Raw genomic sequence first — 14,983 nt, forward strand, 5'->3', positions numbered from 1 at the left:
AAATGCCAACATCTTCTTTTGTATCCGAGGCAGTTTCTGTTATTATGGATTTAAAAAGGTCATCCAAACTACATTTTTTCCTGGATTTGTCTACTTAAACTATTGCTCAGATACGGAGGTGGTCAATAGCACTTGAGATTATTTTTTGGTACATAGATTTTCATTATGGTGGTACTTACTATAACATGAACTGAATGATTTTTCTCTAGAGTCTTTTGTTTTTAAGTGTTGGATGAATATAAGTAATAAGGAGATGCCATGTAACTTTCTACCTTGCACTGAATTTTTCATTATTTGTTGTATGTATCTTAAACCCCATGATAACCCGCAAAGAAGCTGTTTTCCTTTTAATGTACACTTGGGAAAACAAAACTCAGAAAGGTGAAATGATTTGTTTACTCTTATTTATTCCCCCAGTCTTGCCAGACATTCTCTTGGGTAGAAAGGATTCAGTAACAAAGACAAACTTTGCCTTTGAAGGACTTAAGGTCCTGGGGCTTGGGGAGCATGACTAAAGAGGTGGGTTACACTGCAGTGAATGGAACTATGCTTAATGCATGCACAAGGTGGCTGTGGAAACACATGGGATGTTTATTTCTATAAATTGTCCAGAAGTCAGTGGAACTTGAATCAAGTCTATGGTTCCAAGTTCAAAGCTTTTTCTGCCATTGCCAAAATTCATCTCTCCTTTATCTCTGATTTTCTGTTAGACCTGATTGAAGTCAGTTAACAAAAATTAATGTGACATGAGAAATTAATCGTCATATGAAGAAAAGAGTCTTTATAGTGTTCCTTTATGGTATCAGAAACTTCTAGAGTGGTTACATAATGAAATGGGGGAGCGGGGTGGGCAAGGACAGGAAAGAAAGCAGGGCCGCCCTGAGTATAATACTAGGAGACAGTTGACTTCAAACTCTAAAATTCGCCATCTCAGTCACCTGCTCAGGAAAACCTATTCAATCTTCCATCGCACAGAAAAAATACACATGCAAGATTTTATGACTAAGAAAGGGTGAGAGGAATACCTAATAGCTCCTTAAATAATTCCTTCCTGAAACGTAAGTAACTGATTCTGCAGATTTTTTCCCCTCCTTCTTTATTCGCAGCAGCTCCTAGAATGGCCTTTGCTTTCCAGTATCTGTTGACTGGGAATAGAACATTCGCTGCAATGAAATTCTCTGCAACAGAAAGTGGATGTACTGTGGAGTTCTTTGGAAATGAGATTTGAAAATAGAATTTTAACTGGAGACTAATATTAGACTATTCCTGCATAATATCTGACCTTTGTGTCTGGGAGCAGCCGAGGGTCCTTCCCTTGCATATTTCCATTTCTAATATCCTGAAGTCATTTCCTGTGCGTCAGCTTTATAACTGTCCCACTGTTTAACTGTTCTGTCCATACCCTCCCTCAAATGTGTATTTTTTCTTCATCAATTTAGGAAAGCAGAATTGAAGTTTGTTCCAGGGTAATTTAAATTCCAGTGATCAATTTTCTGGTTTCCTGCTATCTTGATTTCCTCTCCTCCCAGTTTTTTTTTTTTTTTTTTTTTGAGGAGCTAAAAGTTTCTTGATATATAAATATTCTCAGTTCCACTCCTTTTATGTTGTACCTAATTCTCCATATGTGGCTGCTGTAATGATTATATCACCTCTGTCTATTGTTTCCCTCTAAGTCATGCAGAAGTTTTTGTCTTAAGCATATGGGTTTTTAGCAAAATCGACAAATGTTACATAATATTTTCAACTTCAATCAAATATTTATTATTGTACTTGTGAGTCTGGATTGTTTCTATGTAATGTAAAAGTTAATATCATCTTTCCTCACCAAAGTTATAATTCCTTCATCAGTTTAACAAAAGGTGTATAACACAAAAATTTTCAGTTTTCAGGGACCTGGCTTAAAGTCAAGTATTTTTTTTTTAGTATAATATGTGTTTTTTTAATATAATATCTTTTTTTTTTCACTATAGCTGGTTTACAGTGTTCTGTCAGTTTTCTAGTGTTTTAAGATAATTTTATTGAGGTGTAAGTTATATACTATAAAACACACTTTATGAATAAAGTCAATGAGTTTTGGTAAATATATGAAGTCCTGCAGCCATCATCATAGTCAAGGTTTAGAACACATTGATCTCCCCAGAGAATAGTTCAATATCCTTTTGCAGTTGAACTTCACAACCCACTCACAAACCCCAGAACCTCTCATCTACCTTTTTTTTGCTATAATTTTACCTTGTCTATAATGTCATATAATTGGAATCATATAGTATTGAAACCCTTCTGGAATCATCTCCAAGTTTTCATTTCTCTAGTACCTTTACTCTTGGTATAGATGAGTAACTATGGAGAAAAGTAATATAAATACTAGAGGAAACTTTGGTGAAGGTGGTTATTGGTTTTACATATGTATAGATTTTTATGCAAGGAAATATATATGCAAATATATGCACACATACATAGCCCTGGAAACAGGAACAATATTTTTCCTCACATGTATTTGATTTATTCTTGGAACAACCATGTCAACTCCTTTCAGCAAAAGTTGTGATGCAAAACATTATTCTAGTCTTGTAGAGAATTAAAAATAGAAAAGAGTAATAAAAGTATTTGTTTGGTCTTACATAAATTTTGGTATAAACACAACTACATAAGGCAAAATGGGGTAGGCATAACAAGATAGTACAAAGAAAGTGTATTGGGTACTTAAAAGAAGTAGGAAGAATTTGAGATAATCAGTAAAGTTTCACTAAAATAATGGCTTTGGGGAATTCCTGTCATGGCTCAGCGGTAGCAAACCTGAGTAGTACTCATGAGGATGCAGGTTCAATCCCTGACCTTGCTCCGTGGGTTAAGGATCTGGCGTTGCTATGAGCTGTGGTGTATGCCACAGGCACGGCTCAGATCTGGTGTGGCTGTGGCTGTGGCTGGCAGCTGTAGCTCTGAATCGACCCCTGGCCTGGGAACCTCCATATGCCACAGGGGCAACCCTAAAAAGTCAAAAAAAAAAAAAAAAAGAAAAGATGGCTTTTGAATAGATACCTTCTTGGTGGCTGGATAGAACTCTGATGGGTGAAGATGGAGAGAAGATTGACAGGCCAGGCAAAGAAAACCCCGTGAGCAAAAGCCAGGGAGGAATTAAGCAGAAAACACTGTGTGGACAAGCTTGGTTCAATAAATATTTGTCAAGTGAATGAAATTTTAATGCCTGTTTATAAATCAAGTGCTAATAATGTGAAGTTTAAATGGGTTTGCAGTTAATAATCCATGTTGGGGGCACGTGCTGAAATCTAATTGTGGGCAACCTTACTTCACTGCCTGCCCATCAGCTCCTTACCTGTGTCTGAGGAGCCTCCTTGATTCACACCTCTCCCTTGCCTGTTAACTGCTTCTTCTCCTTGAAGGTTGAGTTTCATTTGTGTCTGCTCAGGAAGCCTTCCTTGACCTTCCTCCCCAACCAGAGTTAGATGCTTTTTTTTTTTTTTTTTTTTTTTTCTGTGCCTGCTTTTTTAAAAAATCATAGTACTTATACTGAAAGCATTGAATTATGTATTGGTCTCACTCTTAAAGTGTGAGAAACTCAAGGGCAGAAATTTTGTTTCACTTGTCCTTACCTAATCCATTATTGGATCTCAATGCAGTTACAAATAAGCACTTACTAGATGCTCAATACAGTTTAGTTCAAGGAATAAAATATATTAAATTGAATATTGGGCTGATGATTTTTTCTCTTGCCTTTATGTTAATCGTTCCTTCACTCTCAGTAGCATGTATTGTAATTGTTTATCTAGAGCTGGGAATTGAAGTGCCTTATAAATTTCACAAGTCTGTGCTTATGCTTTTTATGTGTTCCCTTGGCCCATGATGGCCTTGGCCTCTGTCTCCACAGACCTAAATTCTGAACATCTTTCTAGGTCAAGTTCAAAGGCTTCCTTTTTCCAAAGGACTTCTCTGAAACCCCAATAGGGAATGTTCTTCCTTCTTTGAATTTCCATGATGCTTTTCATACCATTTTCATGGGTGTTTCTATTGCCAAGACCCCATCTAAAGGTAGAATCTACATTTCATATACTTTGTATTCTCCCAAAGCTAAGAGATACCCTCAGAATAAACACATCCTGAGGTGCATCTAGTATTTTTTTTTAATTTTATTTAACATTAACTATTTGTCCGATTCTTTGTTGATCACGGCTAGTCAATAAATATTTACTGAGCAAATGGTTCACTCATTACTTGCTTTGAGGGGAAACTGCAGAGTGATGCAATGTGGATGGAAATGTAATTTGGAAGCAGGAAAAGAATAAACGATCAGAAATATATCCTCTAGCAAATTATAGAATCTCACAAAACCATTTGAAACCTTTCTTTATCAATGAAAATCTCTACAAAAATCTAGCAAGCCTGTAAGGGATTTGAAAAAGTGATACCCTAGAAGTAATAAATATATCCTCAGCATAGAAGGAGCTTTAAAGGGTTTTGTAGTTTCTTTTACTGTTAGGAGCATGTCTTTTCAGTAATTACATAGAGACTAATTTTATATTAAAGTTGAGCATTTAAGTTTAAATGCATTTGGCTATGCAGGTCAGGTCTTGACTAGAAAGCTTTGAATGGAAAGCCAAAGATGAGTTATAACAGTAAGAAAAAAAAAAAAAGAAATTTCGTTAGAGTTCCTTTCTTTTTATCTAAACAAATACTCAGATTTTATGATTTCCATGGCAGTCATTCTTCTTTCTTCTTTCCTTTCAAAAGCATTCACTTTGGCCAGAATTTTCTGTCCTCTTGCTCTCGTTTGCTTTGGAGACGGCAACAAACACACCAACTCTTGTTCTCACAAACTCTTCCTGTTCCTCCTTCCTGCAAAGCTGGACATGTTTGACAGCCTTAGCATAGCACATCTGAATAGGTCCTGCTTTCCAAACAAAGGGCTTTCATGTTCATTTTCATCAGGGGTTTTACAAGGAAATGTAAATATTTCCTTTAAAAATGATTAAATATTAATGGAATGTTTTGAGGGATAATGTCATTGAATGTGTTCGTGTGTCTCAACCAAGGATCCTGTGAAGTGCGGAGTCCACTTACCCTAAAGGTTAAGGCACCTGACTTGAAACTACTTCCAGGGGGAGTCAGCAGTGATCTAGAAAAAAAGATCAGTGAGCTCTAATCCACTTTGATACAGCAGTCATGTTGCTCTTGTCAAATTGTTGAAGGAATGGTGAAACCTTGGGGCAGAAGCTTTCCCTTACTGATTTATTTCTCCTTGTTTTTCAGGAGATGCTGCAAAAGCACTTTCTGTATGATGTTCCCCCAGACACAGTGAGTAGATTCAATACTAATTTCCCATTCACTAGTCTAACATTTTTTGGCCCTTTAGCCAAGGCATTCTTCCCCTGATTTCCCCACTGAGGTCTCTTCCTTTTCTCTCACATCCCTCTCAAAACTGGAAGCCATTTCCTATATCAAGAATCTACTGTTTTCCCTTATTTTTATTTTTATTTTTTTGAGTGCTCATGTTTGCTCTACTCTCTGAGTTTGTTTTTATTTTTCTTTCGGGGGCAGGGCAGGTCAAGTAGAAGAGTAGCTTTGCCAGGCAGTGGAGACCACCACAAGCTCATGCCCTCAAGACTGTGCCCACCCCTTGAGAAAGAGAAGGAAGGGGTCTTATAATTTAGGAGCGGAAAATAGAGCCTCAGATAAGGATCAGGGTAAGATGCAAGCTTGCTTTCTTCTTCAGAGCTGACATCAGGTGGTCCCTGGAGGGGTTCCATGGAGTTATCTCACTGTGACCCTCTTTCTGGAATGAAGAATGCTTCATCACGTAGTTAACATCTTCTGTTTGTTGGGGTTGAGCTCAGTGTCTAAAAGACAGAGAATACAGGGGGATTTTTCTCTGAGCTCTTCAATGTTAACAAAATAGAGATGCCAGCATCTTGTCAATAGTTTTATCTAATACACATTTGAAAAACGTCTGCCCTGCCATAGGAGCTCACCAGATGGACTGAGAGAATTTCAGAAAGAGCTTGTCTTATGCTATAGTTGTACTTGGATGCAAGTGCCAAAACAGGGAAGGTTCCGTGAATGTTTGTTGAATGAATGAAGAAAGGAAGAATGAGATAATGAGAGCTAACTCTACTGAGTGCTGCACAGGGTGGCCATTCATATTTTATAACAGAATCTGGGATTGTTGATACTGTTTCATGTGGCAGGCTGCATCCTGTGTACGTTAATGTAGTCTTAGCAACGGTGGTTGAAGATGGAGCTTGTTCTAAACATGTGGTCAACTGGGAATATAAAAAGTTATTCTGTGATTTTGGATCTCTTCGACAACCTTCTTTAAAAACGTTTCTATCTCATGTTCTATTACGTAAGCTTCCCTTATTTATTTTTTCTTGTAAGCAGGTTAGAAATATATTGTAAATAATGAAAGAAAGGCACCGGCAGAATATGTAAAGAAACACTGCCTTTTGCATGGTGAAATGATTACTACAGTCAAGCTAATGAAAATATCATCTCCTCACATAGTTATGATTTTTTAAATGATGAGAATGCCTAAAATCTACACTCAGTAAATTCCAGTATTCAATGCAGTGTTAGTAACAATAGTTATCATGCTATGCTTTAGATCTCTAGACTTATCCTATAAAATTCCAGCTTTGATCAACATCTCCCCACTTCCCCCACCTCCCCTTTGTCCCTGAAAGGGGGGTTCTACTCTTTGCTTCTATGAATTTGATGTTTTAAGATTCTACATATAAGTGAGATTATGCAGTTTTTTTTTTCTTTCTGTATTGGCTTATTATACCTAGCATACTGTAGTAATTGTACATAAATAGTCTCAAATCTTCATGTTGTACCCCTTAAATACATACAATTTTTATTAGAAAGGGTATTTATATCTTATGATTCCATTTATGTGAAAAATGAGGAAAAGCGAAGCTCTAATGACAGAAAGCAGATCCCTGGTTGCCAAGGCCAGGAAGTGGAGGAAAGGATTGACTGCAAAGGAATATGAGTGAACTTTTTAGGATGATGGAAATGTCTAACACTATGATTGTGTGGTGGTGACACTACTGTATTTTACCTTTAAGGCTATACACACAAAATTAATGGCATTTATTATATGTTAATTCTATACCAAAAAAGCTGATTTTAAAAGTGAAAACACACACACATTAAAAAAAAAATACATCTTTGTTGTTTGGAAGGGAATGAGGAAAAAGAAATACTACCAAATGAGGTTTTGCACTGGAGAATCTCATGATCTGAATTTCCTGGAAGAGCTGGACCCCAAGGCTGTAACCACCCCCTTGGGATTATGCGCTATCCCCATTATAACTGTCAGGGGAGTCCTTTAACTATCTGTACTAATTTATTTATTTATTTATTTATTTATTTTATTTTTTGTATTTTCTAGGGCTGCACCCGTGGCATATGGAGGTTCCCAGGCTAGGGGTCTAATCAGGGCCGTGGCTGCTGGCCTTCACCAGAGCCACAGCAACTTGGGATCTGAGCCATGTCTGCAACCTACACCACAGCTCATGGCAACACCAGATCCTTAACCCACTGAGTGAGGCCAGGGATCGAACCCGCAACCTCATGGTTCCTAGTTGGATTCGTTAACCACTGAGCCATGACGGGAACTCCTCTGGTACTAATTTAGAGAAAGGATTTTGATTTTGTTTTGCTATAGCTTAACTGAAGCATGGTGGAATATTTTTTCTATGTTGATTACCAAAACATCAGCAATAAAAGGGAAACAGTCATAGAAGAGCACTATGAATCTTCTAGATAATCCATCTTGCATCGGGCGCCTTAACCTGGCATTCCATTCATCCTGCAGTGCCAGTTCTGCTTACCAAAAGTGGCCCACTAGGCACCCCCATTCCACGCCCGGCCCCACGCCAACGAGCCGGGCTTCTTACCCATTTAAAGTTTGAGAATAGGTTGAGATCGTTTCAGCCCCAAGACCTCTAATCATTCGCTTTACCAGATAAAACTGTTTCCTGTGAGAGCGCCAGCTATTCTGAGGGAAACTTTGGAGGGAACCAGCTACTAGATGCATCCCTACCTCAGAGATTGGCAAGCTTTCTGTAAAGGGCTAGGCAGTAAAATATTTTAGACTTGTGGACTATGCTGTCTCTATTGCCACTGCTCATCTCTGCAGTCGTAGATTGTGAGTGGCCACTGACAGTGTGTAAATACATGGACTGTGTTCCAATAAGGTTTTAGAACAGCAGGCAGGGCCAGGTTGGTCCTGTAGGCTGTAGTTTGCCAACCTTCTCTAAATGGCCAGCTCCCGGTACATTCCCATTGGCAAAATAAGCTCTTGACAAGTTCTCTATCTCACTAGTTCCATCCTATCAGAGCTTCCCTTTGGATATTTGTATCCTTCAACTTCCAGATGAATGAGAAAGGTTAAGGATGATGATCTATTGTTTGCTTTTTCCTGAGGTCCTGCGTCTTCCCTGGTTCGATGGCATCAAACATCACCTGCCCCTTCCTGCAGAGACTACTCACCCTCTGCAGTCTAAAGAGGGCCCTTTCTTTGTAAATCTTTTAAAAACTCATAACCTTGTCAGAAAATTATGCAAGAACTGCAACATCATTGTAAGATGCAAACTCATCTAGTTAGGAAGCAGAGACTCATTTCCTCATGAATTTTTAGAAGCATAATACAGTTAACTCTTGTTACTATGTGGTCTGTTGTTTATTCAAGGCAGAGGATGCCCATGTGGGCGCACCTTTGTGTTGGGTTTCTCAGTGAATCCTGCATAATGCAGAAAGAGTTTACTGTTCAGGTCAGAAGCATGTGCTGGTGCAGAGGACTGAGAGGGGCTGGATTAAGATGAGAGAATGGGGGTATATACATCACCTCCATATATATTCTGCCTACATTCTCACATCAGCTGTTATTGGGACTTTCATACATAAAAATGGCCCTAAAAAGATTCTACCTTTAGCAGAATAATTCAGGAAGCCCAGTTTGTCTCTGCCATCACTTGCAGCTGTCACTCTAAGTCAAAACCTTGGGTCAGTTTTGGATGAGAGTCTCTGACTCCTCTCTATTCTTCTTGAAGTTAAGAGTGACTTGACTATATGGAGTTCCTGCTATAGCTCAGTGGGTTAAGTACCCGACATAATGTCCATGAGGATGCAGGTTCAATCCCTGACCTCACTCAATGGGTAAAGGATCCAGCATTGCCACAAGGTCACAGACACGGCTCAGATCTGGCATTGCTGTGGCTGTGGTGTAGGCCTGTAGCTGCAGCTTCAATTTGATTTCTAGTGTGGGAACTTCCATATGCCACAGGTATGGTCCTAAAAAGAAAGAAAAAAAAAATAGTGACTTGACTATAGTGATACTCAGACAGCTTCCAGGATGGTTCCTACAGCTATCATGTACCCCAGTCTTATTCCAGACCAACAGTTATTGACGTAGCTTATTGAAGACTGTGTGGCCCACATCACTTCTTAGATCTGCACATCAGATGTGACCTCGTGGATCTGAGCATCCCACATCATCTCTTGGCCCTGCACGTCTGATGCCCCCTCTTTCCCTTTGACAGGTCTCCATCATTGTGATTTTTTTTGGCCTTTCCTTTCTCTCTGGCAGCTCAAGTTGCTCCAGGATCATCTCTTACATTTACCACCCCAGTCCTTGAATCAACCATTTGCTTTCCCTTCCAAGAAGCACTGATTCCTTTTCCTGGAGAATGTGGAGGTATTTCACAACATCTGGTTGCAAGATGTGACAAATGGCAATTATTTTTAAGTCTAGGATTAAAAATAGGTGGGCTCCCTCTTAAGAGCTTTTGTTCATCACTGCCTTTCTAACACCATTGTCCAGGGTGGAGGCTGGTGGTGGAAGAAACTATGCATTCACATACTTAAGGAGTTTCCAGAGAGGCACCGTCAGGATTGAGAAAAGTCCTTTGCCATTGAAAAATTTCTCATGTGAGTTTATGAATGAAAAAGGAGGAAGGACAGTAAGCCTGGAATCTCTGCAATCTCCCCGTAGCCTTGACCTCCAAGATTAACAAGGTCCCAGGTGTGACACCGGATCATGAGAGCAGTTTCATGAGATAACTTTGACTTGGAGTCTTAAGTGCAGCCTGCCAGGGTAATGTCTGTGTGTGCTTTTTGTACTCTGGAGAGTGTAGACTGGGGCTAATGATTGGATTCAACCTCCTGATTTGCTGGTGGGTCAGTATTCTGGTACTTTACAGCAATGAGAGGAATAAAAGTATAATAATATGGAAAAGAACTTGGTGACTTATTACATGTGGGATAAATGGGAAAGGGGAGAATGAAAAACTAAGGAGTTTTCTGGTTAAAAATTGGCAATGCTTTAATAAAAATGGGGACATTAGATATCAATGCAGAAGTCTACAAGAGGGTTGGAAATGTGCATCTGAAATTCAGAAAATATCTGAGTGAACGGATTCAGGATCCATTTTTACAGGCGTCATAAGGAATTATTTTCTTCCTCGCGTCTGACATGTACCTTGAAAATTGTAGTATGTGTGCTGGAAATAGTAGTATATGGGTGGATTTCACTTTGAAAGGGATAAATGACTTGAATATGAGCTACTTCAAGGAATAAAACTCATTCACTCATGTCCTTTTAGAATATATGTGAATTAAAACTAAGATCAAAATAGCAACAACCAAAATGATTGGTTCAATGAACTGCCAGACTACAGACTTATGAGAAGTTATGAGAATGTGCTCTATGCTAATGTGAGAATTGCTGTGATTATAGGAGCTGTTAGTAAATTGCATGTTTTAAAAAGTATAAATTACTTTTGCTTGAGAAATGTGAAAGTTATTTCAGGGATATATTTATATTTCGTTTGTAAGTTACTTTTCTTGAGAGATGCAGCTCTTCATTTGGGGTTGTATTTTTATTCCCTTAACAGATCGTAGTAGTTAGCACTTTATAACTGTCACTATCAGCACTTCTGCTTAAGTTGAATGAATTAACTGCTGTGGTTATATCTATGCTGATTGTTCACATCAGTTAAACTCACTCTGAAATGGAGGAGACCAAGTAAATTCTTCTCTGTATCATATGTTTGAGTGTTGGAGGCTGGTTTTAATATAAATATACAAAGGGAACTAACTGAAAAGGTAAGATAGAAATGTCATTCTTTTTAAAGGAGATTTACAATTTATATTTATACATAAGTAATAAAAATTATAAATTATAATTATGAAAATTATAAGATTTATACTCATATATAAATATTTATTTATGGGAAGGAAGCATCAAGATCATGGACAAGGTGGATAGTTAAGTAAGACTCCTAGGCCCACAGGGCAGGAAGGCTTACTGGTTCTCATTCATTCTGGGGCTCATCAGCACCGTTTCTGGCATGCCCTTTTCTGACTGTTGGTGATGACACAGAAATATGACAAACACTTGGCTGTTGCTTTTCTTCTCCTGGACACATAGCAGACGTAGCCCGATGATCCTTGTAAGGATGATCCCTACTGTCTACTTAGAATTCTTGTGCATACAGTGATCCAAACAATTATAATGGAAATGCATGATGTAATCTATCAGCTTCTTTGTGCAAGAAGGAGTAAAAACTCCTAAGAATACCAGTAGATTTGGAAACTTCAATTGAATCAATCAGACAGAAATGTTCAAGAACCAGGTGGGTTCCCAGTGTAAACATTTGCTGATTGCAACTTTGATTCAATTACTGTAATCTGTCTTTCTGCTATTAAGCCCTCTTCTTTAAATATCAGCACATTAGAACTGAAAGTTCATTGGGTTTTTGCCAAAATCTCATTAATCAACTTGGTAGCATTGCCATTTTTGGCAGAGTCCTGTTCAAATCAGTTTTTGTTATGCAACCTTCTGCTGTAGGTGCAGTTAGATTGGCCACAAATAAGGCCAAATCTTAAGTGCCAGAACAAAATCAGCCAGAATCTCTCAGTACATTAATTATACTTTGTGCATCCATGAAATACATGAGCAAACATGTGGAAATGTATTGAAGCTCACTGGTAACCAAGGTAACAAGAATTCATAATATCACTTTTCAAGCACCAAAGTAACATACTTCTAAAAAAATAGTAGTGTGCTTAATGTTGATGAGTCAGGGGTGAGATTTATATTGCTAGTTAGAGGGTAAATTGTTAGAGACTTTATGGAAAATAGTTATTTAGCAATATGTACCAAGAGTCCCTTGGGCCCATTGTGGTGTTCCCCCCCACTGCCCTGCCTTTTTAGGATTCATTCTGAAAATGCATTCAGATAGCTGAATAAATATTTCTATAAATATGTCTGAAAGCAACATAGATATACAGCAATAGAAAGTTCGATAAATTATAGTATATCAATGAGATGTCATATGATGTGGCCCTTTACAATGACATATTAAAGAACAGTTAATGTTAACTGAACAAAATATGTAGCTCAGTCTACCAGAAGTATATTATGATTTTAATTATGTAAGTATATATATTTTACATACATATATTTATATGTACATATAAATGAAAGACAGTATATCCACATCGATCACTCTTAAGTGATTTTCTCAGAGGGTCAATGTAGGAATGTTTTTACATTTTTTAATGTATTCTCTAATGTAGAAATGAAAACATATCTCTTCAACAAGAATATTAAAATATACTCAAAAGCACTATTTAGGATTTTATTATATTTTATTTTTAAAATTTATTTATTTTTAATTGTTATTTCCCCAATACAGTATTTTTTTCTACTCTACAACATGGTGACCCAGTTACATTACAGTTCTGATTTTTACACTGGTGATATATTAAATGATGATGTGCCTAGCAATTTCAGCGCACACATTTTGTCAGACGTTTTTCTAATATCGGACTACACTAGCACAAAATACAATTTGTTATTACCAATTATAGTGAGTTAAGAAAAGATATCATGGGGAAAGGAGGACATTTAAAGTGTAAATAAAAAATTGCTATTTCTACCCAGAAAACAAATGAAAAGATTGCAAAAACATACTCTTTATGTATTTTCCCCTCTCTGCTGGGAGAGAATCATTTTGTTGGCAGCACTAATTCTCTAAGTCAATTAGGATGTCCTTTCACTGTCCTTCAGTGAAATACAGGTCTAGTGACCTAAAAGGGTTAAAGATGCACCCAGTGTGCCCGACCCGCTTAGAAGGTTTAATACACTCTCCCACAGTTTCCTAGGAGGAGCATGACTATTACTTTAAGCCTATCTACTTTTCCTTATTTTAATAAAGATTTAAATACATTTTAAATAAATATTTTTAAAGCAATATGGCTCAATCAAAGCTGCCCCAATATTGTAAAACTCACAAGATGTCAAATTCTTAAAAGCAGAAGAATTTGTGTTGATTTCCACTGAGCCTGCATTTGAGATGCAACATTCCATCCCAAAGCAGCAGAATATATATTCCTCTCAAGAGCACATGGAACATCTTCCAGGATAGATCACACCTTAGGCCACAGATCAAGCCTTGGTAAATTTTTAAAAAGGTGAAATTATTTCAGGCATTTTCTCCAACCATAATGCTATGAGACTAGAAATCAACTACGGTAAAAAAAAAAAAAACAATGAAAACCATAAACACCTAGAAGCTACACAATATACTACTAAACAACCAATGGATCATTGGAGAAATCAAGAAGAAATCAAAAGATACTTAGAGACAAATGACAGTGAAGATATCGACAGTCCAAAACCTTTGGGTCACAGCAAAAGCAGTTCTGAGAGGGAAGTTTATAGCAATACAATCTTATCTCAGGAAACAAGTGGTATAAATGTTGTTTTTAAAGACATGCTCCCATTGCAAGCAAATTGGGTGTCTTCACCCCACACTCCTTTCAGTCATATGGAATTACTGATTATGGCTTCACGGTGACTCGTTTTAACTTTCTACTAAATAAAACAAAGAACACTGTAGATCTGAACTCTAGCAACCTAATCTTGAAATTATTAAAAATACATGAACCAGATGGCAACCCTCCAGGGTACATCATCTGACAGATATCAGATTAGAAATTTTCCTTCATAAGCAGACTGTTTAATAGCATACTTTATCTAGACCTCCATTAAAAAAAAAAAACTGCATTGCATGAAATTGTCTAGAGGCCAATTACTTAGGGGTCTGACCTAAACTATAGGAAATAAAAAATGTACTAGCCAATCTGTAACAAACAGAAGTGCTCATTAAATTAATATTAGTACAAAAACAATACACAGTACCATTCATGAAAAATGCATTGGCTTATAAAGACATCGCTTCACTTCATTGGAGGGTTTTTAATAACAATATATTTTGAGAAGTTGCTATATTTTGGATGTATGTATTTTAGGCTAAATAAACTTATTAAAGAACTCAGTGTTGCAATAAATCCGTAAAGTAGGTAGAGGATATTTCAAGAGATTTGGTCTCTCTTTAAGCAAGGGAAGTTTTTTTTTTTTTATGTTAATCATTGTTTTTAAAAAATTAAATTATAGCTGATTTCCAATATTGGGCCAATTTCTGCCTTACAGCAAAGTGACATATATAATATATATTATATATAATGTTCTCTTAATATTCATGTATATGTATATATATATATTCTTTTTTATATTCTTTCCATTATGGTCTAGCCCAGGAGATTGGACAGAGTTCCCTGTGCTATATAGTAGGACCTCCTTGCTTATCCATTCTTAAAGTAATAGTTTGCATCTATTTACCCCAAATTCCCTGTCCATCCCACTCCCTCCCCCTTGGCAACCACAAGTCTGTTCTCCATGTCCATGAGTTTCTTTTCTGTAGATAGATTCATTTGTGCCATTTATTAGATTCCACATATAAGTAATATCGTATGGTATTTGTCTTTTTCCTTCTGACTTATTTCACTTAGTATGAGAATCTCTAGTTCCATCCATGTTGCCGCAAATGACATCATTTCATTCTTTTTTATGGCTGAGTAGTAGTCCATTGTGTATATGTACCACATCTTCTTAATC

At 37.2% G+C, this 14,983-nt stretch overlaps 1 long non-coding RNA gene across 3 annotated transcripts in view; it reads left to right on the plus strand.

The window, feature by feature from the left end:
* LOC110255828 overlaps positions 1-14,983 on the plus strand; it is a 225,944-nt gene that overhangs the window by 116,795 nt on the left and 94,166 nt on the right. For 2 of the 3 annotated variants that reach the window (XR_002336695.1, XR_002336694.1), the window contains one exon: positions 5,266-5,310. This is a non-coding gene — a long non-coding RNA (uncharacterized LOC110255828). Of the gene's footprint in view, positions 1-5,265; positions 5,311-9,841; positions 10,330-14,983 lie in introns of those variants that run through there. The other variant, XR_002336696.1, reaches the window with a different exon arrangement.

The sequence above is a fragment of the Sus scrofa genome, chromosome 11 (genome assembly GCF_000003025.6).
Source record: "Sus scrofa isolate TJ Tabasco breed Duroc chromosome 11, Sscrofa11.1, whole genome shotgun sequence".
Lineage (NCBI taxonomy): Eukaryota > Metazoa > Chordata > Mammalia > Artiodactyla > Suidae > Sus > Sus scrofa.